Here is a 27,240-nt window from a genome sequence, read left to right on the forward strand (position 1 = left end):
TCCTGAATTGAATATAAAAGTGATAAAGTACATTTCTTTGCTAAGAAATAAAGATGTTAAAATATGAGAGGTTTTGAATTGAAATACAAATTAGAAATCAAAACAAGATATATCAAATTTCATCATTAGATTGGTTAGAATTCACAACCGTAAAAGTTAAAAATGACAATTTTTCTGGTAGTGGATTCATGTTGAAAGCAGACAGAAACATACATCGTGTGTTGACCATAAGCTATGTAATTTCTCCAAACTCTCTAGGCTCAGTGAGCCTCTGTTACTGATGAGGACCCACTCATTTCAGAGCTTTGATTCTGGGCCTGGGTGGTGGCTGAGCTGGGCAGCCCATCGGCTCATCCTTATCCACACCACGAGGGTGAGCTCTCCAGCTCTCCTCCTGCTAGGACACTCAGTGCCATCATCAGCATGAGGCAAGGTCAGCTCTCCTGCTCTCAAGCCCTTGGGGCCAGCTTACCCACACCCACACCTCTAGAGCCAGGTCCACTGTACTGCTAAATCAAGGTGCCACTCTCCCATGTGCTACAGTCAGCAAGAGGCTGGGCCAGCTTTCTCCAGTTCTCAGGCAGCGAGGGACCAGAGGGACCAGAGGGACCAGAGAGGGCAGAGGGACCAGAGAGGGCAGGAGGCTTCTTTCATCTACCCCCAGGCTACCTTATGACAAAAGGTAAGGGATGGCTGGCCCGCTCCCCCAACCACCAGGGTCAGCTCTGCTGTGGAGCTCAGATGAGGTACAGAGCCCGATCTCCCACTCTCCTGATACTGGGGATCGGCAATTCTAAGAGACCCAGGTAGTGAGGGGAAAGGCGGGAGGCCTCCCCCAAACTCCCTCACACAGAGGAGTGGCAGGGCCAGCTCTCCTATGCGTTCATCCTCAGGGCTGGCTCAGCCATGCCCCTGCCACTATGGCCAGCTCCACTGCGCTACCTGGCCAAGGCTCAGAGCCTACTCTCCTGGGCGCTACCACCACCGAGAGACGGGGTCAGCCCTTCAGAGTGCCACATCCAGTGAGGTGTAGGGCCAGTTATACACCCTGGATATTCATGTGGCTCCCAGCAGCTTTCCCAACTAGGGACATCCCCAAGTTCTCTAGGTCTCTAGTGGAATTGGAACCATGGACATTGACAATGACTCAAACGTGGCTCTCAGCAGCAGCTCAGGCTGGGACCTCACCATGGCCCCGGAGGATGGGGCCGGCCACTCACAACAGGCAACTTCTCTCCACCCTCAAGTCACCAGTTTCATCTCTCCTCCCAGTGCTCAACCTGCTCCACTTCTCTCTCTCTCTCTCCCCCATCTGACCACTACATACTTACACATTGTCGTATCTGCCACCACAGGCTGACCACGTGGTGGCAGGCTCCTGGGTGACATCTTCCATTACCGCCCGCCTGTGCCATGTGCTGGAGGCAGGTCCGTGGGTAGCCTGGAGATCTTCAGGTCTCTGTTTTCCTCCTCCTACTCTGGGCGGCCTGGATTTGATTTGATTTCTATTAGTCCTAGAAATAAAACAGCTTTGGCCACCAAGGTAGGCATCAAGCTAGGATGAACAAAGGACTGTTGTCTGCCTTGCCCCTTAGTGATACAAGAACAGCACCACCACCAAGGTGTCTCTACCCAATGCCAGGAAGTGTGTTACCAACTTTCAGAGCCTTCTCAGCAGTGTCTTTCTCAGTGGACCATCTCCAGTTACCCAACACTTTGATACTGCCTGGGCACCTTCCCTGTTTTCTCCACTGCCCCCTTTGTTTCTTAATATGTGATGCCACTTGATGACTTGATAATATAGTTATTACTAGTGCTGCTGTAGTGTGCTTGCACGTGCTCACTCATCCGTGTGAAAGTCAGAGAACTTCGGGAGTTGGTTCTTTCCTTCCACCATGAGTTCTGGAGGTCAGGGCTGTGAGTCCTGGGCAGCAAATACTTTCACTCCCTGAGCTAGCTCATCAGCCCATGAGGTGTTTCTGTAACACAGTTCTCCCTTTCAAGTGAGTTCTAGGACAGCATAAGTATCTATTTTGCCCGCAGTTGTATTCCCAGTGTATAGCATAGTGTCTGGCATATAGAAGGCCATGGTGTTTTTTGCAGTAAATGTGCTTTTGTCTCCAAATGAAAAGCAGTCAGAGGAAGCTCAAGGCATTCATCGATGGCTTGTGACAGGAAAACCTGGTTAGTAGCAGAGAGCCTCTCTACTGTTTATACGAACATCAGTGTTATCTCTGCTTATTTTTAGAAGTGGCTGTTTTAGCACCAAACACTGTATCTTCATAAAGTCTCAAGCTGAAGGGCAAAGGGAGGAGGCGAATGTTCCTGCGTATATGCCTTCAGGGTAGTAAATCTTTCCCAGACACCTTCAGTGGACTTCTAAGGTCCACTGACCAGAATGGTACCATGCTGTCACTTCTAGATAAAATATAATTAACATATATAGTAATTAGGATGTATCCCAGGGGCTGGACAGGACTCCATTTAAACAAAATTAGAAATCCGTTAAAGAATTAGTGACCAGAAGGAATGCCAACTATACTTACCTGAGTGAAATATAGTTAACTATTTATTACAATATTATAATAAATAAATTTAGAAATAAAATATGTAATGCTACCTTTGACTAACCAGCATCATAGTTTTCTCTCAGTGCTGAATGAATAGACAAAATTCCAGGTGCTGGTAATTCAATGAAAGTTGCATATAGTACATGTAACAGAAGCTTAATTAAAATTGATTATAGAAATGTTACCTCACCATTAAAAAAGAATTGGCAAACTAGGCCGTTGAGGATGCGATGGACAGAATGTCTCCAGGATGCCACCAGGGATTCATGCTTCAGTATATTAACTGCATACAATGTTTCTTCCTTTGTTCCACGAAATGGTTGTGTTACTCCCAGCATGTCTGCCCCTCCATGCAGAAAAAGAAAAGGAGAAAAGATTGCCCTTCAATTCAGCTACATCTCCAAGTAGGCCTAGACAAGATTCCCTTCTTGTGTTGCTTTGCCCATGCCTCTTTGTCTAGGTATTATATGTTAACACTGTGTGTGTGTGTGTGTGTGTGTGTGTGTGTGTGTATGCAAGTGTGTGGTGTGTGTGCATGCAAGTATGTGTGTGTAGGCAAGTATGTGTGTGTAGGCAAGTATGTATGCCACCACACATGTCAAGATCAGAAGACCACTTAGAGGAATTGATTCTCTCTCCCTATACCACGTGGGTCCCAGGAATTGAACAAGGGTCAATTCCTTAGCCTCCACCTGCTAAGTCATCTCACCTTCCCTGTTTTTGGGGTTTAGTTTGAACTATATAAACTTTTGGTTCTATTATCAAGAAATTCAGGAAAAAACATAGTATATAACTGGCAGGGTCTGGGCTTAAGCCTACCAAAGCGGTTAACATTCACTACCAAAGGCGATAACATTCACTACCTTTGGATCCATCAACCAGATTGTGGTTGATTTCTGTGTGTCCTTTAACTTTTTCAACATGTGCTCTCTAACGTGAAATGAGCATAATAAAGCTGTTTCTATTTTTCAACAAGAAATAAAAATTTAAAGATTGGCCTTTATAGGTTTCACCAAAATATCTTTGACATTAAAATGTCAGTTTCAAATGATTCTGTCAAAATATCCTAGCTGAACACAGGACATGGGGTATAAATTCTTTGAGTTTCCGTTGGCTTAGATATACATTAAGGGCATTTTACTTAGCTTTCAAGTTTACTCATAAGGAGATAAAACACAAGCAACAAGATATACATGAAGTAGCACAACGCTCACTAAACCCTGGGGATTTTCTTCTTGTTTGTTTGGGATATTTATTTTAATTTTTTCTGCTTTTAATTTGTCTCTTTGGCAGAGTCTCATGTAGCCAAGGCTATCCCTGAATGGTTAAGGATGACCATAAACTTCTGATCCTCCTGCCTCCCCTTACTAAATGCTGGGCTTACAGGTGTGCACTGCCATACCAAATTTACAGAGCACTTCTGACTGAACCCCAGGGGTTTGTTCATGCAAGGTAATCATTCAACCAAAGGAGCTACATCCCATCCTAACATTAAGTTCTGTTGTAGTACATAGACACACAGTTCAAGGGAGATAATCCTTTTAATTATCCCATGACCTATTGGCTTCACTGAGCTCTCTTCCACACCCTCTCATCTTTACTGAGCATTTACTATGCAATAGAAACCTAGAAAATGTTACCTCAGAATAGCCAATGAGATGTGTAATATTATCTATATTTTACAAATAACGAGAACACGGAACAAAAAAGGCTGAGGAAATGACTCAAGATTCATAAGATAGGTGAGGCAGAGCTTAATTAATATCCAGGCAGTTTGACCTACACTTCTCATCTTTAGCTAGTCCACAACTCAAATACAAAATTCCTCTACTTAGAAATTATAGAAACATCATAAATCAGGTTAAAAACCGATTTATATGCAAAACTTCTTTAACTATTTTAAGTTGCAAGTCTAGCAAAAAATAATTGTAGAATTAGCCAAATGCCTTTTGAAACCCACCCAGGCATTCAAACATTATCTGAGCAGATTTCTCTAAATGACAGTGTCCTATACTAATTTCTCAAAGTTCTACTCTAAATTCTTCTCGGAGAACATTTGTTCATACTTCTTACAGGAATACACAAAACCGTACACTCTCAAGTGAATTCGTGTACCGATTACAATTTTGCTAAGTCAGCCTAGAAAACTGACAACGTTATGGAAAAAAGTCTAACAGCTGTGCTGTGAAGATAGCTTTGTTGGTAAAATGCTTACTGCACATTATGAGATTCTGAAAGCAGAACACACCAGCGCCCATGTCACATATCTAGACATGCGGGTGCGTGCTGCATGGAATCCACATATGAGAATCCTTGGTGCTTGCTGGTTAACCAGTCTAGACAACAACCAGCTTCAGGTCTGATGAGAGACCCTGTATTTGAAGAAGACATTTGACAGTTACTTCTAGGCTACACACACACACACACACACACACACACACACACACACACTCACATACACACATACACACATACAATCACACATTCACATACACTCACACATACACATAGACTCACACATTCATACACTCATGAATAAAAGCACTTACCCTTACACTCATACACATCCATACATGCTCAGACATACACACACACACACTCACATACACACATACATATACATACACACACACTCACATACATACACACTCACATACATACATACAATTACACATTCACACACACTCACACACAGACACACACACATACATACACTCACACACACACACTCACACCCACACTCACACACACACACACACACACACACTCACACACATATAATCACACATATAATCACACATTCACACACACTCACACATACACTTATACTCACACATTCATACGCTCATACATAAATGCACTTACACATACACTCATACACATTCATGCATGCTCAGACATACTCACACACACACACACAAATCAAGCAATCTATAGCAGAAAAACAATATGGACAGATTTATAGATATTGTACTGGCATACAAATAGTATCTGATGCTTACATGACTCCAATTACTAAAACAAAAAAGGAGTTATGAAATGTTATTTTAAAATGGTAACCAAAATTATATAAGCAATTTACAAGCTTGTAATTTATATAATTTGTGTAGCTTATAAGAATGCTATATTTATTGGCAAATTATAGTTGGAGAAGATTAAGCAATTTTATAACAAGTAATTCTGTAAATATCTGAATTTACCAATATGTATAAGTTAATTTCACTAAAATCTGATGAGGGCCTACTATTTTCTTCCTGACTAGCTGAAAGGCAGAAGTTATAAACAAATTCCTTAAAAGACCTGATATTTTACAAATATTTATGAAGTCGGTACAGACTTATACAGATGAGTGAAGGACTATGGGAGAGAAACCAGGTGAGTGTGGATAGAGAAAGCAGAATACAATGTCAAAAAGAAAATCATTTTTACAAAGTAAGGTATTGGCCAGACTGGTAGGACTGGTAAGCACAGAATACAGAAAGAGTTGGCGATTTTGCACAGTTGTGCATTCTTCAGTGCCCTTCGAGATAAAATGTGAGGCAACGAGTGTGAGGCAATTTGTTACAGGCAACCTGGGTGATGCGTGGAGGATCTTCTCCCTCACAATTGCAGTCTGAGCTCTATCCAAGGTCAATGCAAGGACGTGGGAAGGGACAGCGGATGATTTACATCAGCAAAGTAATATCGTCTGGTAGTCTACTTCCACTATTCTGCTGGAAGACTTGATTTAAAGTATGAAATGTCTTCTTTGCTTATAATAGCACATGCTGCATTAAAATCTGTTTGACAGTAGACGAGCCATGCCACTCCTGTTGGGATACAGTTTGTAGATGAAGCTCATTTGCTTGTAACGTGTGCGGCCCGGGTTTAGTCCAGAGCCCTGCAAAAAAACAGATAAATCAATCTCCCTTTGCAGCATGATGTTGGAGACTTTCTCTCTCCCTAACTATGTTAGTCTTGAGTTGGAATATTAGTTCATTTTTATTAATGTAATTTCCTGTTACTGTTGTTTTTAACCCATCTGTGCTATATTCTTTTTTTTTCTTTCAATTCTTCTACTTCTTTGTATTAGCCAAGCGATTTTACCCATTATTTTCTCCTTTTCAACAATCGATTATTAGCTATACATTTTAAAATGTTACTTAAGTTATGGATTTCTGCACGGTGATTTCATAGCTATGTTGCAGCTGACTTTTTTATTAACTCTTTCAGCGCTTGAAATTGAAGTTCAGACTTTGTATGTGCTAGGAACGTGTTTTACCATGAACTGTATTCCCAGATTATCGGCATTTTGGGATTAAGACAGGGTGATCGACGTGTACTGTAGGATTCTCAGCAGCATATGTGGCTCCTGCTTACTGGACATCACTAGCATCGTGCCTCCTCTGAAGTCATGATGAACAAAAATTGTCTGGGGTTATTGGCACATATGTCCTTGGGTACAAAATCCCCCTTCCTGAGAACTCCGCTCAAAAGGCTGTCCCAATACACCAGCTAGTAGCCCTTTGTGAGAATGTTAATGTGCCCATTCTAAATGGACATGATGCTGTAAGGGGTAAACTAGAGATCAGATTTTAAAGACTAATTAAAAACAAACAAACAGAGGCCATTAACTCTGTTAATTAATTCTCTCTTCCTTGTGTGCTATTGTTGTCAAATATCTCCATTTCCTATTATATAAATACAATGATACTGCCGATAACCTTTAAAGAGCCAATATTTCCCCACACATGGCCCACTCTTATTCTTTCCTACTTTCTGTATTTCCAGGTACCCACCTCAAAGCATCTCTATGACTGGGGAGCATGACCCAGTGTTCATTCACTAAACATCCACTAGAACACTAACTCAAGTCCACTTCTCTGGCTTTCGATGTAGCTAGATGATTTTTACTTATAAATACTATTACAGATTAGATCTGATGTGGCCCCCTAAAGGCTTGGTATTGGAGATGTGGCATTATTGAGAGGCTGGTGGAACATTATAGGAAAGAAATTGAGTTATTAGGGACTTAGTTTGAAATCCTGGCACCTCCTGTGTCTCTGTTTCCACAAACTCTATACCTCATACTATTACCTTGTCTTAGGCCTCAAAGCCGCAGCCAAATATGAGTCAAAATAAACCTTTCTCCTTAAAAGCATTTATCTTGAGTATTTGCACAGGAGCAGAAAGCAGGCTAGTATAAATGCTCTTATGTAACCTATAACATAGTTTCTTTTATACAGCATTGTGTCCATGAGATTCATTGAGTTTGTTGCATACAGCATCAAATTCTTGAATAATATTCCATTGTATGGATATATCACCTCTGGTTTCTCCATTATTAGATTGATGTAGATTTTGGGTTGTTTCTGGATGTTTGCAATAATAGACATGCTATGACATTCTTGAATATATATACATACACATATATACATAATATAAACATATATTACCATGTATATTACTATGTATATATTCTTGTATATATATTACTATGTATATTTGCTATATATAAAATAGAAACATATATATAATAATAAACAATATTAGTAATAAACTGTCTGAGTTACATAAAAGAAACTGACAATTTTGAAAGTAATTGTACCAATGAACACTCGCATACTCGGTGTATGAGTGTTCCAGTTTCTCCATGTCACTGCTAACACTCGGTCAACCATTTGATTCTTAACCAATCTGATGACATTATCTTTTGATAAACATATTGTATGATGCTTATTAAAGTCATTGTACCACTGTTCAAAGTGTCAGTGCAATCACTTTGAAACTTTGTCAATATCTATTTAAGTTCACTATGTAATCCAGAAAATTCATTACTTTGACTTTTTTTTCATTTATATTCTATCTATTCTTTCACAATTTTATACATGGATATAGCATATCTTAACCCTATCTACTCTGAATTCTGTCCTCCGTGCCCCCCACACATACAACCTGTGCACCTCCAAACACACCTCCTATCACCTTCATGCCTTCATGGTTATTTGGTTGGTTGGTTGGTTGGTTGGTTGGTTGGTTGGTTGGTTGGTTGGTTGGTACGTAGGTTGGTTGGTTGGTTGGTTGGTTGGTTGGTTTGTTGGTGGTTGGTTGGTAGGTTGGTTGGTTGGTAGGTTGGTTGGTTGGTTGGTTGGTTGGTTGGTTGGTTGGTTGGTTGGTTGGAAGGTTGGTAGGTTGGTAGGTTGGTTGGTTGGTTGGTAGGTTGGTTGGTTGGTTGGTTGATGGTTGGTTGGTAGGTGGGTTGGTTGGTTGGTTGGTTGGTAGGTGGGTTGGTTGCTTGTTTGGTTGCTTGGTTACTTGGTTAGTAGGTTGCTTGGTTGGTAGGTTGCTTGGTTGGTTTGTTGGTTGGTTGGTTGGTAGGTTGGTTGATTGGTAGGTTGGTTGGTTGGTTTTGATCTTTGTCTCTTCTTTGACTCCTATAATAGTGTCTTTTAGTGAACATAAATTCTTAATTTAAAAGTAGGAACTAAGACATCTTGGGTAGATGAGGATGACCTTGGATTTGCTTTGTAGCTAAGAATCATCTTGATTTCAGCTCACAAGTGCTGGTATTACAGATGTGTGCTACCATACCTAACTCTAAACTCTACATTTAAATTAATCTATTTTTCAGTGCTATTGCAGTTATGATATCTTGTTCAAAAAGCAGTTACATACCACAAGACCATGGAAATTATTATTACATGCCCAGAGATTTTTATCATTCAGACTCCATATTTATGCCTATGACTTGCTGTATTGTAATCTTTAGGACAGTCTTTTGCTAGCTCAGAATTCTAAGGCATTGGCTTTTACGTGTCTGAAGAAGCTATTCTATTCTATAGCTTGCTATTCTGAAAACTCTCTTCTTACTTTAGTCAGTTCATTTTGCCCATGTATATATTTTACAACATAGAAAATTTGAAGCTAGGACAGCTGTCAAGACTCAGTTGGAGGTGGCAAAGCTGTACTATACATTATTCAGATCTTGAACATGTGTGTTGGTCAAACATCTGTAATGTGCCGGGCTATCCTATTTAGAAACAGCTAAACCGGGGATTTCAACTAGATGATGGTTGTCATTCTTGTTATCCTTCAGATCTCTTTATGCTTCTTGCTCTATTCCTCTTCTCTCTGGAAAGAGCTGTTGATCTTGTTGTTACTTTATCAAATGATCACAGTCTTAGTGGTTTAAAACAACACAAAAGTTGGGCTTTGATTCTCCAAGTCAAAATTTCAAGAGGTGTCCTGTGGGGCTATGACTCAAAGAATCGGCAAAGCTAGCGACTTCTAGACAGGTCATGAAAGAAATCTAGTCTTTCCTTCTCCTGAGGACTGAATGCGTGTATTGACTTGCAGACACATGATCTCTAATGCTGCTTCTGTAGTTTTGCTCCCTTTTGCTCATTCCAATATCTGCCCTGCTTTTAAAAGAAGGCTGACTAGATTGTGGCTGCCAAGAGACATATCCACACAATTCAGGATACTCTGCTAAAATCAAGATGCACACAAAGCAAGTTTTAAAAGAGCTCTTGAGCTTGAAGGGGCTCGAGACCCCATATGAACAACAATGCCAACCAACCAGAGCTTCCAGGGACTTAGCCACTACCTAAAGACTATGCATGGACTGACCCTGGACTCTGACCTCATAGGTAGCAATGAATATCCTAGTAAGAGCACCAGTGGAAGGGGAAGCCCTGGGTCCTGCTAAGACTGAACCCCCAGTGAACCAGACTGTTGCGGGGAGGGCGGCAATGGGGGGAGGGTAGGGAGGGGAACACCCATATAGAAGGGGAGGGGGAGGGGTTAGGGGGATGTTGGCCTGGAAACCAGGAAAGGGAATAACATTCGAAATGTAAATAAGAAATACTCAAGTTAATAAAGAAAAAAACGGAAAAAAAAAGAGCTCTTGAGTAACACGTCCATCCCTAAGCCCATCACTAAGGTAGACAGAGAGCATGCATGATCTGCGAAAGAAATGTTAGAGCAATGGCCCATGATTTCAATAAGTATTTGGAGAGGGATGCTTTCTAAACGAAGAGTTGTCAGCAACAAGCAGAGTTCTCTGGTCAGAGCCCAAATTTACTGTCATGAAATGCAGAACTGCAGCTTCTCTTGGATGTAGCAGCAACACTGTGTACACTTTCTTACTGGTTTCAAGGTCACGGTCCTGGCACAGGCATAACCTGGACAGAGAAGGGAATTGGCATCCCCCTAAGACTCTGAGGAAGGATTTTTCCATCTGTGTCTGGCTCCACGAGCTTCTAACTATATCTAGAAGTTAAACAACAGCCTTTATTTGTTTATTTGTTTGTTTGTTTGTTTGTTTTTACACTCCAGATTTTATTCCCCTCCCAGTCCACAACCCCCAGTTCCATATCCCATACCTCTTCCCCCACCCCATGTCTCCACAAGAATGTCCCCATCCCACCCACCCCTCCCAACCTCTAATCTTCCTGGGGCCTCCAGTCTCTTGAGGGTTAGGTGCATCTTCTCTGACTGAACCCGGACCCGGGAGTCCTCTGCTGTGTATGTGTTGGGGGCCTCATCTCAGCTGGTGTATGCTACCTGGTTGGTGATCCAGTGTCTGAGAGATCTCGGGGATCCAGGTTGAGACTGTCAGTCCTCCTACAGGGTTGCCTCCCTCCTCAGCTTCCTCCAGCTTTTCCTTTTTCTTTTTTCTTTTTTTTTTCAAAGCTGAGGACCGAACCCAGGGCCTTGCGCTTGCTAGGCAAGCGCTCTACCACTGAGCTAAATCCCCAACCCCAGCTTTTCCTTAATTCAACCAGAGGGGTCAGCAGCTTCTGACCATTGGTTGGGTGCACATATCTGCATCTGACTCTCTCAGCTGCTTGTTGGGCCTTTTGAAGGGCAGTCATGATTGGTCCCTTTCTGTGAGTTCCCCATAGCCTCAGTAATGGCGTCAGGTCTTGGGCCTCCCCTTGAGCTGGATCCCACGTTGGGCCTGTCGCTGGACCTTCTTTTCCTCAGGCTCTTCTCTACTTCCATGCCTGCAGCTCTTTCAGAAAAGAAGAGTCATGGGTCAGAGCTTTGACTGTGGGATAGCAACCCCCATCCCTCACTTAATGCCCAGTCTTTCTGTGGGAGGTGAATTCAATACGTTCCCTCTCCCCACTGTAGGGAATTCCACCAACCCCCCCACCCTCACCCCTCACTTCCCAGGTCTCTGGTACAGTCTAGAGGGTCCTCCCAACCTCCTTCCCCCACCCCTCCCAGGTCACCTGTTTCCATTGTTTCTTCTGGCCCTCAGGGTTTCAGTCCTTTTTCCCACCCAATACCAGATCTTGTTCCCCTCTCCTCCCACCCCATCCCCTTTCCCTCCCCTGCACCTCTCTCCCTCCCTCCTCCCCTTGTGGTTGCTTTTTTCTGCCTCTCAAGTGTGACTGAGGTGTCCTTTTTTTTCCCCTTTAATTCCTTTTTTTTTAAATTTAATTGACATAAAGAAGTGAGGTTTGATTCAGAGTTGTAATTAAATAAAATAACATAGTGCCACACAAAGCAGACTAAAGTTTAGTCTACAAATATTCAAATTACACCTGAGAAAAGTTTATTGCAGGAAAACTCAGAAGAGCATCGCACGCGCACACACACACACACACACACACACACACACACACGTTCAGGTGATCTGCTGTATTGTTAGGGTAACACAGAATACGCCTCGCCTCTATCGCTAATGCTGTGAACTCTGATTTACATTTACAGGGACTGTGAGCTGTTCCTCTGATGTGAGCAGGAGCTTAGATGCAGGCTTATGGTTGACCAGGCTTTACTTCTTGATGATTCAGCTTTGGCCAATATGATGGTTAATTTTGACTGTAAACTTGAGAGGGTTTAGAATCGCCCACTAGACATACCTCCAGATGTGTTTGTGGAGAGTCTTGTGATGGTATTTACGGAGAGGTTTAACTAAGGAGAGAAAAACTACACTGAATGTAGATGACGCCATGGGATTCTGCATCACACTGGGGAACAAAGAGAAATGGAGAAAAAAGGCAATCTCACGGTCCCATAGTCTACAAATTCAAACACCTTAAAATTCAATCTTTTTAACGTGTGAAGTCTCTTTTTTTATTGGATATTTTATTTATTTACATTTCAAATGTTATTCCCTTTCCCATTTTCCCCTCCGGAAACCCCCTACCACATACCCCCTCCCCCTGCTTCTATGCACCCACCCACACTGAATCCAGCTTTCACAGGACCAAGGGCTTCTCCTCCTATTGATGTCTGACAATGCCATCCTCTGCTACATATGCAGCTAGAACCATGGGTCACTCCATGTGTGCTCTTTAATTGGTGGTTTAGTCCCTAGGAGCTCTGGGGGGTTCTGGTTGGTTGATATTATTTTCTTTTTATGGGGTTGCAAACCCCTTTGGTTCCTTCAGTCCTTTAACTCCTCCATTGGGGTCCTCGTACTCAGGCCAAAGGTTGGCTGCAAGCATCTGTATTTGTCAAGATATGGAAGAGCCTCTCAGGAGACAGCCATATCAGGCTCCTGTCAGCAAGCACTTCTTGGCATCTGCAATAGTGTCTAGATTTGGTGTCTGTGTATGGGATGGATCTCCCAGGTGGAGCAGTCTCTGGATGGCCTTTCCTTCAGTCTCTGCTCCAAACTTTGTTTACATATTTTCTTTAGACAGGAGCAATTCCGGGTTAAAAATTTGGAGCTGAGCGGGTGGCCCCATACCCCAACCTAAAACCTAAAACTTCTTTAAAATTTCAGGCTCTCAGCTGTGGGCTCCTATAAAATAAAAGCTAAATTAAATACATCCTTCCTTCAAGAGGGAAGAAGCATGGCACAGTCACAATCTGAACGAACCAAAACCAACCCCCGACAGTGTAAATAACTCAATGTCTAATATCTGGGGTTCACTCACCATCCTCTGGGCTCTGCCAAAGGACTCAGATCATAAGTTCAGGCAGGCTTTACTCCCCACTGCTGCTGTTCTTGGTGGTCATCCCATGGTACTAGCATCTCCAAAATGGTAGAGTCTTCTGCTGCAATTGGGATGCATTTTCATCACTAGCCTCTCAGAAGCTCTCTTCATTCACGGTGCCAAGCCTCAGCTTCTCTGCATGACCTCTTCAATCCTGGGCCTTCAACTGCCACTGAGGCTGCACCTTCACCTATGGCCTCTCCCAGACTCTCCCAGTGCCAAGCCTCAGCTGATCTCCATGTCCCCTTTATTCTTTCTAAACCAGTACCACCTAGGTGACTCTTAAACTACCAAGTTCAGCTGCTGGCAGGAGGTACAACCATGGCTGCCTCTGGAGCGCAATTTCTGTGTGCTGACTCTTCAGAAACATGTCCCAGAAGATTTCACCTCAACAATGCTGGTCTCTTTCTAGTCACCACTAATTTCTTAGCTCCATCTAACCAACCTCAAATGTTCCATCAATGCAAAGGTTCCACTTCAATGGTGACAGTTTCTTCTGTTAATTACAGCTGACTCTTAAGCCCCACCTAACCAGAACCACAGATTCCCTCTGAAATTCCACAAGCCAATCCTCTGCACTGCTCTCAACATTCTTGTCTTCCAAGTTCCCACAAAATATCCCACTGAGCACTCAACACTCCATGGCTTTTCTAGCCCGAAATTTCAAAGTTTCTCCCCCAAACCATGGTCAGGTCTATCCCAGAAATACCCCTCTGTAACTTGTCTTACAGTTTCTTTTGCTGCAACAAAATATCTTGACCAAAAGCACGCTGAGGAGGAAAGGGTTTAATTGGCTTACACTTCCACATCATAGTTCATCATTGAATGAAATCAGGACAGGAACGCAAACAGGGCAGGAACCTGGAGGCAGGAGCTGATGCAGAGACCATGGAGGGGTGCTGCTTACTGGATTGCTCCCCCGTGGCTTGCTTACTCAGCCTGCTTTCTTATAGAATCCAGGACACCAGCCCAGGGATTACACCACCTACAATGGGCTGGGCCCTCTCCCATTGATCACTAATAAATGTCTTATAGCTGAGGCTCCCTGCTCTCTGATGACTCTAGCTTGTGTCGAGTTGCCAATACAGGCAGTTTAGGTGGAGCATTAATCTCTGTTTCCTGACCGAAGACTCAATTCAGCCAGCCTTCCACTTCCACTTCTACAACTTCCCCACCACTGTGAACTGCATCCCTTAAGCTGTGAGCCAAAATTAGCCTCTTCCCTTCAGTTGTTCCTATCAGCTCTTGCCTGCCTGGCTATGCCAATATCCCACTACAGCACTGTGACAACCAACTAATACGGCCCGCTGGGAAGCTCTGCAAACCCTCACTCCTACTTCTTGGAGGACAGCCTGCCCAGAATTAGTCTGGGGCAGGTATATCTTACCTCTGGATTAAATAGTGCCCTCCTGCAAGTGCACATCAACTCAAAACGTGAGAATGAGTTTCTATTTGGAACTTGTAGATATAACCAATACCACTGAGACCAAAAATGTAAGACAGGGCCAGCTTGCTGGCAGCATCCTATTGCAAATAGCATGTGTCTCTTTCAAGCTTGGGGATTTTCTTGGAAACTATGAGAACTCATTGTGCTCAAATCACTCCAGTGCACCAACCACAGGGGTTAGAAGTAGGTAAATGAAGGTCTGGCAAGGCTTCCTGCTCTCCCACAAGGTGATTCTATGGCATGAAATAGAAAGAGCATGCAGACAATGGCCAGACTCTTTAAAGACAACTCTGCCCTGTAATCTGCTGTGACCGGCCTAGGAGACAACCCATTGTCTACAGAAAGTCATTCTTCTACTTGAAAATTATATGGGTAGAAAGTCAGATAAAGTCTACCATATTTACCAAACAAACCAGGAAACTAAAATAATCCTTATAGCACTCACAGTAAATGAACAGAGCTCAAGAAATAACTATCGCTTCCTTAAGTTTTCTTCTCATTTAGCCAGGGGAAGCCAAAAATACATACCTGATAGATGCCACAGGACAATCCTCACTAGCGGGCTGCCTATACTTTTCTTAGTCCCATAGCCTCCACTCAGGGCACAAGCCTTTCTTTTTTCTACTACAATGTTTTCCTGCTCCAATACCTCTTCTAAACCCAAGCGATGAGTCTTTACCAAAAACCTAATGGCAACGTCTGCCTGCCTGGCTATGCCAATATCCCGCTACAGCACTTGTTTTGTCTTCCATGCTAGTCTTCATTTACTTCCACACACCATCCCATTTCTCTCGACTCCCAACACAATTAGTCCCCAGCAGCCTGCTGCTGGACTTCATTCATCAATGTTCCTGCTATTGGCATCTCCCCTTGGATAGATATCAGTCGATCTCAGTTTGGCTTCTTCACTTCGCCGGCTGCATTGGATCACGCTGTCAGCATCTAAGTACTGACTCTTCTGCTGAAGGGACCCACGGAAGACAGATCATACTGAAGGAAGCCCAGTCTTAAGAAAAGGAAAAAATAATCACTTAGAACATTTCAGAGGCAGTTAAACCTACAGTTCCAAATACTTTAACCATCGCTTTCTTCATGTCAAAGTGCTAAAACACCTATATTTTTAAAACAATTATTTATTTTATGTATATGAGTACACTGTAGCTGTCCCCAGACACACCAGAGAGCATTGGATCCTGTTACAGATGGTTGTGAGCCACCGTGTGGATGCTGGGAATTGAACTCAGGACATCTGGAAGAGCAGTCAATGCTCTTAACCACTGAGCCATCTCTAGAGCCCCACCTATATTTTTAAATTGTGAGACTATTATCATGGCCTATCATTTCATTAGTGTAGTTACCTCATATTATTTATTTCTTCAAGAAAGTAGCGTAGTGTGGTGGTTCGGATGAGAAATTGCCCCACAGGCTCATGTATTTAAACGAGTGCTGCTGGTGGTAATGTTTGGCGAGGTTATGAACGTTTGGACTTAGAGCCTCCCTGAAGGAAGTATGTCACCGCAGCCATACCACGCCTTCCTGGCCATTATGGACTGTCCCTCCTGAACAAGAAGGCACAATAAACTCTTTGTTTTATAAGTTGCTTTTGGTCATGGTATTTCATCCTAGCAACAGTAAAGTAACTGATACACACTTACGGTCATCCGTTGTGCTTCTCACAGAGCTAAGAGTTCAACGGATATTGCATTGAAAATACTGAAATTTGACGAGGTATCTAAAGCAGTATTATTCAGTAATATTCCACAGCGCTGAGTGAGGTTTACAAGAAAAGCTAATTACTTTTACACAGTAGGTGAAAACCTCATGCCTGGAATGTGTGAGTGATTTTCATTTTGAGTAAATTAAGAGCATTGACTTACCTTTGTTGCAAAGTTATTCATTTACTTTTAATCAGGGAATATTCACAACACTTTGGAAACCAATAAATAAATAAATAAATAAATAAATAAATAAATAAATAAATAAATAAATAAACTAGAGCACATTTTCCCTGTAGGCTCTTACTTGAAAATTCAATTAAGATTTATTGATAAAAGACTGCTTCAGCTAAAATATATTACCCTAATTTAGGAGTCAATAAGTATTTCTCTGAGTTTTATGCACTATAAATTATTTAATATGTCTATCTGATGTTCAAGTGTGTTGGTAAATGGGAAGCCTGAAGCAACGTGTGGGACAGAAAGTCATTTGGTTAGCGTGAGAGAGATGGCATTTGTATTCTAATCATAACGGAGCTCATGAGCAGTTTTAGCAGCCTACATACTACCTTTGGACGTATATAGTGTTCCTTCTGTCTGCAATCTTTAACACCTGGCTGGTCTACCCACACATCAAGAGAAATTTTAGACGCTTTAGACAATTACCTACACACTTTCCCATCTCCTTTTGATTTTTTTTGTTTGTTATGCATTGTATTGTGTGTTAGTATGTAAGCAGGGTGTTGAGTGTTAGTATGCATGCAGTGTATGTGTGTATTCGTGTGTGCACAGTGCATGTGAGCATAGAGATCTGAGGATGGCATCAGATACTCAGAGCTCATCAGTCAGCAATGCTGGCTGACCAGCGTGCTCAGGGCATCTGCTTGTCTTTGTGCCCCCACTCCTAAGCACTGGGCTTTACAGGCCATCACCTTAGTGCCCAGCTTTTTATGTGGACACTGGGGATTTGAACTCAGATCCTTATAATTACGTGGCAAGCACTTCACTCATTGAGTCATCTCCCCGGACTCTTAGGTCTTTGCACGTGTAACAGAGTTTCCACTGAGGCTGAATTTAAACACTAGTGACATGTTAGCAGTACCTCTTATTTTAGTGGCTGTCGCTGGTCTCCTTGGAGATCTTTGTTTTGCTCTTGGTTGTGTAAGACGCTCAAGGGCCTATTATCTTGGGGGTAAGTCTCATATCCTCATGTTTGCCCAAGGTCTTCCTGGTATACAACACTTGCCTCTAGGGAATAACGAGGGGGAATTTTTCATGCTAATGAGGGAGCCACTTGAGAAAAACCTGACTCAGGAGCTGAGCAACTTCTTGTGATTTAGCATAGTCGACAGATTTCTAAGTTTGGAAAGATTTTGTCACAAAGGCTTTTAATTGGCAAATGGCATTGTGGGGCTAGCTTTTCTCGTTGTTATCACTAAATGCCTGGCAGCAAGCACTTGAGAGAGGAAGGATTTATGTCAGCTGACAAAATAAATCTGAGATGGTATGGTCCAAAGTGATGGGAATAGCATGGAACAAGAGTTGTAGTAATTTCTTACCCCAATAAGCCTATACATAAAATATAGAACTTAATTATTATAATTAAAAGCTATATGCCTAGATTGAGCAGATCTATCACTGTACTAATCTATTCCCAGCTATGAGATCCCTTGCTACCTGAGGCTTCCCCAGGCCACGTGGGCCTGCTCCGTCTTCCCTCCACCTCTTCTTCCTCTGTCCTTCCTCTCGTTCCCTACTCTTCCCAGACTCTCTAAAACCTCCAGCCCCAACATTCCCTTCCACTGCCCAATCACAGGCTCTAGCCTTTATTTGATCAATTAAAATGGGGAGAAGGTTCACATGAAATCACGTGAGTACATGATCCACTCCTCCTAGGGAGAGCCCATTTCGAGGAAGCAGAATTAACGTCGGAATACGAAAGGCACCAGGGGAACCCACAACAAGGAAGGGTTGAGCCTGATGGACACATTGGACCTGCAGTCTGGAAACAAAGGGAAAACAGGAAGTAGAGCCTGCCTACGTAACCTCAAGACCCAACCAAAGTGACCCACTTCCTCAACTGAAGCATCACCTCGTGAAGCTTCAAACCTTCCAAAACAGCATCGCTAGTGTTCAAGCACAGGAACCTATAGGGGGTAGAGAATGGGGACAATCCACGTTCAAATTATATCACTACAAGTTGTGAAGCAGACATCTCCCTTTAGGGGGTTTGAGCTTGTGAACCAGGCAATTCAAAACTCCAGGTGCTACGTCGCCAGACATAGAATCACCAGGTGCTACGTCAGTCATTATTCAGCAAGCTATTGGCTGGGTGAGAGGAATGGACAAGGGATGCATAAGTATAAACCTGAAGCCTGACTATGACGTATCTACGGGGCCGAAAGACACATGACTACGCCAAGAGAAAGTAGATGCTCCTCAGTTGGTCCTAACTCCCGATTTTCAGTTAGATGCATTCATTCCTCTAATCCTTTTGTGCCTGGTACCCAATAGAAGGCAAATCACCAGACAAAAATGTCAGGAAATAAAATGAGAGATTGATCCCATTTTTAAAATAAGATTCTGTGATCAACATAGGAATAAACAAGGTGGGGAGGGAGGGGAGTGTAGAAATGGCTTGAGAAATGTCGGGAGGTTTATTTTTAAAAATGAAAGAAAATGCTTTGCTCTGTCCTCACATAGAAGGGTGCAACCGGAACAAAATCCTCTTACAGTTTAATAAGTTAATTCGGTGCCTGCCATACGCAATAAAGTTCCAGAGAGTTTGGTCCTGTCCTTTCGAAGATGAAAATAATGCCATAGTTTGACAAACAACAAAACCACACCTAACCAGCAAAGCTTACAAAAGCTCATAATAAATTCTAGATGTATATTTAGTTACAGAGAGAGAGAGAGAGAGAGAGAGAGAGAGAGAGAGAGAGAGAGAGAGACGGCTTGTCTTTCTTATTTTATTTTCCTTCGAGCAGACGACTTCTTGTTCTGCTTAGCTTTCTGTGTGATGAGATACTGTCTTACCACATTGCAGAGCCTGTCACAAGCTTGCTGCCTCTGACTCTAGGACACCCAAGTCCTGCAATTACAGACACGCGTCACCATGCCCTGCTTAGCACAAGGATTTTTCAGAGTGACTTGCAACCCAGATGTCATTCAGAAACACATTTCCCTGCACTGAGATCCCAAACGACAAACGCCACTACGAGTTGACAAGTACAGACAAAATACAACAACTCACTGAAAGGGGAAAAAATATTTGAAATACATCAGTAAACGTTTTTTTAAATTTTTTAATATGTGGATGACTGGAATCAGCTAGAAAAGAACAAGATGAAAAATGACACCGACCGCCCTACCTATTCTAAATACATTTAATAAAGGACTATTTGATGCACAAAGGGAACAGTCTCCCAACCCTACAGTCTGTAGTTGCTGGCAAGCAGAACTCCCACCTAGCTGGTGAGCATCCGAAGAGTCGTTTTTACTACCTGTGCCTGATGCTCGGTGACAGGTCCCTTCCAATTATTTTAAATGGCATCTCTGCAAATCGGTGAGGAGAACAGTCCATAAAAAGGGTGTATCTGAGTTTATCTACCTCTGCAATACTGACATTGTGGGGCAGACAGTTGTCTGTGAAGTGACTTTCCTATGCGTCGTAGAATACCTGATAGCATCCTTGGCTCATAGCCACTGGACACTAATAGAAGCAACTCTTAAACCCCAGTCTTAACAGGTCTAGACCAGGTCTCGAAACTCCCCTCCCCAAAGACCATTAGGAAACAAACATAGATATTTATGTTCCAATTCATAATAGAAGCAAAATTACAGTTATGGTGGGGAGGCTCCACAACATAAGGTATCAAAGGTCACAGCACTAGGAAGGTTGAGAACCACTGTTGTAGACACTGCTAATTGCTGCCCTGCTGCTGACAAGTGCTGTATTTATAACGTTCCAGGCAGGGTGTTAGGGAGAAAAGTAAGGCTGGGCGAGAAGGGCAGAGTGGAAGGACGCTTGCACGGCTTCTCACCAGAGTAGTGAGGTGAAAGCTTTCTTCCAGGAGAGACGAGGAAAGAACTGAATGTGTGAGCCCCTGCTGACCTACGGCCAGAGAGAACGCCAGGCGAAGAAACAGCAATCTGGAATCTGTGCTTAAGGAGGACCAGTGGCTGTCAGCAGAAAGGCAAAACAAAAAAAAAAACAAAAAAAAAGGGAATTTACAAAGGGTTGGGGATTTAGCTCAGTGGTAGAGCACTTGCTTAGCAAGCACAAGGCCCTGGGTTCCGTCCCCAGCTCTGAAAAAAAGAAGGAAAAAAAAGGAATTTACAAATATAGGGTCAGAGAGGAAACCAGTGGCCAGAACTTGTAGGCTTTTGTAAGTCATAGAAAAAAAAAGAATTCTGGGGGGTTGGGGATTTAGCTCAGTGGTAGAGCGCTTGCCTAGGAAGCGCAAGGCCCTGGGTTCGGTCCCCAGCTCCGAAAAAAAAGAACCAAAAAAAAAAAAAAAGAAAAGAAAAAAAAAAAAAAGAAAAGAATTCTGAATATTTACATTGGGCAAAACAAAATTCCACAGGGGGAATTTTGGAGAAGATGAGTAGGATCTCACTTATGCTAACGGGGGGGGGGGGAGGGAAGAGTAAAAAATAGCCAAGGATCTTATGAAAAAATAATCAACTTCAACTTAATTAGTTCAAAGGACATTTAAAAATTGATGTAGCACTTTTTCTACGTGGGACATTCAGAAAGATTAGAAAGCTGAAATATCAGAGCTTCTCTGCGGAAACAAATGCCCTTTTCTGCTTCCCATGGATGTCAGAGAGCATGTGCTTGCAGGACAAGTTGTCAATACTTACTCAAACTTAAAAGTCGATGCGGCAATGGCATTAGCAAGAAACTTAATGCACGATTCTACGTGCACGTATGTGCGAAAACAGATCATAAAAACGACTATAGTATTACATTAAAGTACCAAAACTAGCATTTTGATGACTAATATTGGGCTGATTGTAAGAACCATAACAAGACGATCAGTAGAAATTGTACAGTAATAGACAAATTTAAGGTAAATCCATGTAAGAAAGACTAAGCTATGTCCAAAACGGCTTATACTATAAAGTCACTGTTACTTCACATGCATGTGCTTGCTCTAAACCAACTCATGTGCTTCATGGTTCCAACTCGGCACTGTTCCCCATCACTAATTTTCATTGAGCGTAAGAAAAGTCTGTTTTGTAATGAGTGACTTCTTTCGAATGGAAGCTTAATCTTTTTTATCTTTGTTCATTTTTCTAGATGCACATCGGAGAACTCTGGTTTTTTTATTTTTTTTTTTTATTCTATGCATGTGTGTACAGGCCTGGAAGTATAAATGTGCACACTATACATGCAAGTCTTGTTCCAAAGGAAGACAGAAACGACGTCAGGGTGCCTGGAATCAGGATTACAGTGGTTCTGAGTCCTGGGTGCTTTAGTCAGAACCCAGTTCCTATATCATTATAACCACTGATCCTTCTCTCCAGCTCTAAGGACTCTGCTTTTTAAAGACATAAAATATGTTGTTTTAGGATAATTTTCAAACTAAACATAATAACTTTTCAGATAAATTGTCGATGTTTTTATATAACTGAAGACTCCCAGAAGATTATGTAATAAGCCATTAGCAATGGTTGTCTCTCTGACACATAGGAGAAGTGATATTTGATGAGCAGTTCCTGAACCAGTTGCTTTAAGCTACTGTCTCCTAGGCAAAATGACCTGTAGCCAATCCTAATGCGTTTGGCTCTCCTGGTTATTATTGTTATTTCTCTAAGGCTTTCCTTGCATGCACCCTGGCTTCTACTCCTCTGAGAGCTGTGAGCAATTACTCTTAGGCTCTAAGAGCATCTACCTGCCTAGTCTTCTGCCAACATCTAAAAACCCTGAAAAACAGGACCAGCAAGAATGTGGGGGAAATGCTAGTGTAGTATTTAGAAGGAGGAGGATTTATTAGAGAGCTAGAGGACTAGGGTGCCTGCTATGTGATAGTGTCTTCTAGACGTGACAGGGGTGCTGCACCCCGGAAATGTCAACGAAAGTTTGCCTAAGTAAAACCTGCATAATGACCACACTAGATGGCAATGTCAACACGGGTGCGAGAAATCTCACAAGGGCCCACAATGTCTGAAGAGCTACGGGCTCTTGACTAATGGCTGTTGAAGAAGAGAGAATTCGTTTTCTACAGGGATGAGACCAGTGAGAGGTTATCCAGTCCCGAGTGGACAGCTCTAAAACCACACACATACAAGCAACTCTAGAGGCCATGTTTGAAGAGGGAAGGGTGGAAGCAATGCAAATACAATTTGGTCATGTACAAAGTTCTCAAGAAAAATCTTAAAGAAGAGTCTCAATAAAAGCTAGGTATATTAGCAATTGTTTGCAGTTCCAGTGCTGGGGAGACAGAGATGGGCACATCCTTGAGGATTTGGGACAGCCAGACTAATCTATTTAGCAAGTCAAAAAACAAGGGGGAGAGCATCTGAGAGATGACACCCAAGGCTGTTCTGTGGTCTCTACATGCATTTACATGCATGCACACACATGAACATTAACATATACTGTTAAAAGATGTTTAATAACTGCATTGCTACTCATTGCTCCCATTGCCCATCTCAGACACCAGCGGACCGGCCAACTTTCGGACCATGGCTAACCTCGAGGGTACCTTCATTGTCATCTAGTCAGACGGTGTGCCACTCAACCTGGTGGGTGAGACCACCAAGTGAGTGCTACATTGAGCATCCTTTCCTCCCCGGGCTGGTGAAGTACATGAACTCAGAGCCCATGAGGGCCATGGTCTGGGAGGGGCTCAGTCTGGTGAAAAGAGTGATGCTGGGAGAGACCAATCCACCTGATCCTAAACCAGGCACTATTCGTGGGGATTTCTGCACTCAAGTTGGCGGGGACATCATTCACGGCAGTGACTCAGTGGACAGTGCTAAGGAGATGTGTCTATTGTTTAAGCCTGAGGAACCGATTGGCTAAGTCTTGTGCTCATGACTGGGTGTATGAGCAGACAAGGATAAACCAGAGTCCTTTTTGGCACTACTGATGGGTTCCTAGACAGAGCTCTTCACCCCACTGAGTGGACGGATCATCTTTTCTAAATCAATAAAGACTGTGGAACTGGGGTGAAAAGAAATGACTGCATTGCCTCCTATTTATAAATAAAAAATAAAAATTGGTAGCAGTTGTTATGATAGTGTTTTATTGTGCAATTGTAACATTATTACAGGTTTTCTACAGCTTCGGGCTTTGCGAACAGATCTGTGCTTAGCTTACAAGATTTATTCATTCCATAATTAAGTAATACTGTATAAAGTAAGTTATATTTTGTTATTGGTCTTCAGGGGGCCCGTTTTTATAAACCTAGGTCAGAGAAAGTAAGACTATTACTTTAGATCAAGATGAACTAGACCAACTGCAGTTAGGGGGTTGGGAAAGGTAGTTTGTTTTGTTTTAATTTTTGTTTTGCTTTTGTTGAGACAGGGTCTCACCATGGAGCCCTGGCTGTCTTGGAACCCACTATGTAGACAATGTTGCCCTAACATTACAGAGTTCTACCTCCCTCTGTTCCCCAGATAAGGAATTCAAGGTGTGTTCTGCACCATCTGACTCATCTACAGTTTATAAAGACCTTACAGTTCGGTGGTCCTCAGCCCTCCTAACGCTATGCCCCTTTAATCCAGTCCCTCATGCTGTGATGGCTACCAACCATAAAATTATCTCATTGCTACTTTCTAACTATAGTGTTGCTACTGTTATGAATTGTAATGTAAATGTTTTTGGAGTTAGAAGTTTGCCAACAGGGTTGGGACCCACAGGTTGGGAACCACTGTCGAAGGTGGTTTTCCCTCACTGTTCTTAAATATTGCTTGCCTGACCATGACCCCCACCTCAGCCTGTGTATCTGTCTCTACCGTGAGAGGCTAACGTGGGCTGTTAACATTAGGGTGGTTTCCTGAGCAATGATACACAGTCTAGAGGTATGCCTGTCAGGTTTTCCTGATGTCCAAACCCATTTCATGCTTTTTCTAACCTTTACTTTCTGAGTTTTATTTCTAACATCTATTTCAGAGCAGTTTTCTAGCTAAAATATTTTCTGATTTATTGACATCTTCCGGGTGAATAACTGTCAGATTCCCATTTGGCCTTTCCACTTCCTTCAGCTGCAAGCAGATAAACACTACAGAAGAAAAAAAATCAGATGTTCACAATCAGCCTAAATAACATATGGCTTTGGGTGTGTGTGTGTGTGTGTGTGTGTGTGTGTGTGTGTGTGTGGTGTGGTGTGGTGTGTGTGTGTGTCTGTGTGTGTGTCTTTTTTTTTTAAGTTTTATAAAGGACAATATTTAATTGGGGCTGGCTTACAGGTTCAGAGCTTCAGCCCATTATCATCAAGGTGGAAACATGGCAGCATCCAGGCATCTTCACCCAAAGGAAGCCAAGAACAGACTGAGCATCCTCAGGCATCTAGGAGGAGGGTCTCCAAGCCCACCCCCACAGTGACACACTTCCTCCAACAAGGCCATACCTTCTAACAGTGCCACTCCCTGGGCCAAGCATATGAAAACCATCACATTCCACTCCCTGGCTTCCATAATCTTGTTTAAACACATGAGTCTACGGAGCATAATTTTAAAAAGTACATTTAGTGTGTGTGTTCTTACACTGCCAATGTCAGTAGTACCAATGACGTACAAGCTAATACATGTGAATATCTGCTATCAAACAGTTATTCTTCCAGTAACTGTATCAAAATAGTATCAAAATGATTATTCAGGCCCGCTACTCTTTAAAGACTGATGTGATCCTATTGGGTGTTCTTAAATGCTAATTTGGTAAAGTCCTGTTTTCCACTTTAATTAAGGAATTCAATGAATATTACCATACAGATCAAATTCTTCAGTTGGTTGGGTCAAACCCTTCGTGAAGGAAATGGTTGGTGTTGTGAACACAGTTGTGACCTGGAGAGCAGGAGCCCTGGGGTTAAGAACATTGCTGTTCCTAGCAACCGTCCAGCAGCCCTTAGCGATTCTCAACTCCATTACTTCCTGCCATTGCAAGGTCTGAGAGATCTCTGCTTCGCTGAGTACGTTCGGGTTCTGCGTAGAAGTCTCCTTCAATCTCCCCTGTGCTTTAAGAACACACTAATTGTATCAGCTTCTTTTTTCATTGCTACAACAGAATAACTGGGGAGTTGGGGAGGAGCAACTTAAGGAAAGTTAATTCTGACTCACAGCTTAAGGGTAAAGTCCACTGTGGTGAGGAGTGCATGGCCACAAGAATGTGACACAGCCAGTCACATTGCTGTGACATATCCAGTCACATTACATCCACAGTTGGTAACTTAGTCAGGGTTTCTATTCCTGCACAAAGCATCATGACCAAGAAGCAAGTTGGGGAGGAAAGGGTTTTCTCAACTTACACTTCCACATTGCTGTTCATCACCAAAGGAAGTCAGGACAGGAACTCACACAGGGCAGGAACTTGGAGGCAGGAGGGGTACTGCTACTGGATTGCTTCCTCTGGCTTGCTCAGCTTGCTTTCTTATAGAACCCAGGACTACCAGCCCCAGGATGGCATCGTCCACAATGGGCTCTCCCACTTTTGATCATTAATTGAGAAAATGCCTTACAGTTGGGTCTCATGGAGGCATTTCCTCAAGGAAGGCTCCTTTCTCTGTGTAAACTCCAGCTTGGGTCAAGTTGACACACAAAACCAGCCAGTACAGTCTGGAAGCAGACAGCAATGCATGCTGGTACTCAGCACATTTCTTTTTTCTCCTTAGGGACCCCAACTAACAATATAGTTCCATTAACATTTAGAGTAGGGACTCCCTCCTCAAGTACCCCAATCTAGAACCCCTCTTCCAAATATATCTGGAGGTTTCTCTCCTAAGAGATTATAGATCCTGTCACCTTGACAACCATTATAAACCATCAGATTAACAAACAGGAACTAATAAGTGTATAGCTGTGGTCCTGTTCAGGAATCTGTCAATCTCTTTAACGTGGTAATCCCCTACTTGAGAAAGGTTGTAAGTTTGGAGTTTTTCATATATTCAGTTATACAAATGATACCTCTTAGTAATTCACATATAAATCAATATTATTTGTATAAACATGAGGTAGCTACAAGAATACTACAAATTAGTATAAAAATAGACTTACAAGGACTGCTACTGTTGCTTTCAGTGAGAAGACCTATTTTTCTCAACTGGGTAGAGGAAAATGTGCAAATTGTACATCTTATCATAAAACTATTGGGAAGTGGTAACAGTGCTGTCTTCTTTCTGAAACCTTGAAAATCCATGATTATATGAAAATTATGCTTTTTAGTATCCTAAGAAACAGAATCTGGAAGCTAAGACACGCATTTCCAAAATACATAGGAAGTTTCTTGAAATCTAATTTTAATTCATTTACTTTGTGATCAAATCTAATAACTGGTAATTACTGATAAATATGTAATTCATCATGGGCTGTATCACATTATCTGCTCCAACCAAACACAGTTCTGC

At 42.4% G+C, this 27,240-nt stretch overlaps 1 non-coding gene and 1 pseudogene across 1 annotated transcript; one reads left to right on the forward strand and one right to left on the reverse strand.

The window, feature by feature from the left end:
• Positions 1-1,505: 1,505 nt before the first annotated feature.
• LOC116897532 lies at positions 1,506-1,647 on the reverse strand. The gene has a single exon (XR_004387547.1). It is a non-coding gene; the product is annotated as a small nucleolar RNA SNORA48 (small nucleolar RNA).
• A 21,715-nt stretch (positions 1,648-23,362) lies between these two features.
• Positions 23,363-23,769, forward strand: LOC116895229 (annotated as a pseudogene).
• Positions 23,770-27,240: the final 3,471 nt, after the last annotated feature.

This window comes from Rattus rattus, chromosome 3, assembly GCF_011064425.1.
Source record: "Rattus rattus isolate New Zealand chromosome 3, Rrattus_CSIRO_v1, whole genome shotgun sequence".
NCBI classification, from domain to species: Eukaryota; Metazoa; Chordata; class Mammalia; order Rodentia; family Muridae; genus Rattus; species Rattus rattus.